Here is a 271-nt window from a genome sequence, read left to right as displayed (position 1 = left end):
GTTGGGTGGTTTAGGCCCGAGAAACTGCCAAGTTAACCGTTCCCGTTTATTTTACACGTGACTCTTAATCCGTAACCGCCACCCCGCGCTCCAAAGCGCGCGAGTTTTTCCCCTTTTTCATACTTTAACCGCCTTGTCCGAATCAGACTGATACTACTAAATCAGCTCATCTCAGGTTAACCGACAATCTTAACCGACTTGTCTGATTTCTGACAATCGCTGTCTAGCCGACCAGTTCAACCGTCTTGTCCGAATCCAACAACACTTGTCC

The sequence above is a fragment of the Brassica oleracea genome, chromosome C5 (genome assembly GCF_000695525.1).
Source record: "Brassica oleracea var. oleracea cultivar TO1000 chromosome C5, BOL, whole genome shotgun sequence".
NCBI lineage: Eukaryota > Viridiplantae > Streptophyta > Magnoliopsida > Brassicales > Brassicaceae > Brassica > Brassica oleracea.
Note: the sequence above shows the minus strand (reverse complement) of the source record.